The following is a 248-nucleotide window of genomic DNA, read 5'->3' on the forward strand; positions in this document are numbered from 1 at the left end:
TAAATAAAATTTGAAAAAAAAAAAAAAATAAAATAAAATTTAGTGTAAACCAAATTTGCATGTGCCGATGTAATCATATTACTGTTTAAAATGTGTAATTTGGAAAATTAAATTTAAAGTATTTTCAGAGCTCCAGGAGTACCTCTGCTGTGCCTTGGGGCTTCTTGGGAGAACAGAATTAGAAAATCTTTGCCCTGCTCAGGCAGGCTCAAGCTCTCATGGATTTCACCTTCCCCTTTCAACCTCAC

At 34.3% G+C, this 248-nt stretch overlaps 1 protein-coding gene across 1 annotated transcript in view; it reads left to right on the plus strand.

The window, feature by feature from the left end:
- Positions 1–248, plus strand: part of LOC105002773 — a 33,846-nt gene that overhangs the window by 521 nt on the left and 33,077 nt on the right. The window lies entirely within an intron of this gene.

The sequence above is a fragment of the Bison bison genome, unplaced genomic scaffold (genome assembly GCF_000754665.1).
Source record: "Bison bison bison isolate TAMUID 2011002044 unplaced genomic scaffold, Bison_UMD1.0 scf7180017864456, whole genome shotgun sequence".
NCBI classification, from domain to species: Eukaryota; Metazoa; Chordata; class Mammalia; order Artiodactyla; family Bovidae; genus Bison; species Bison bison.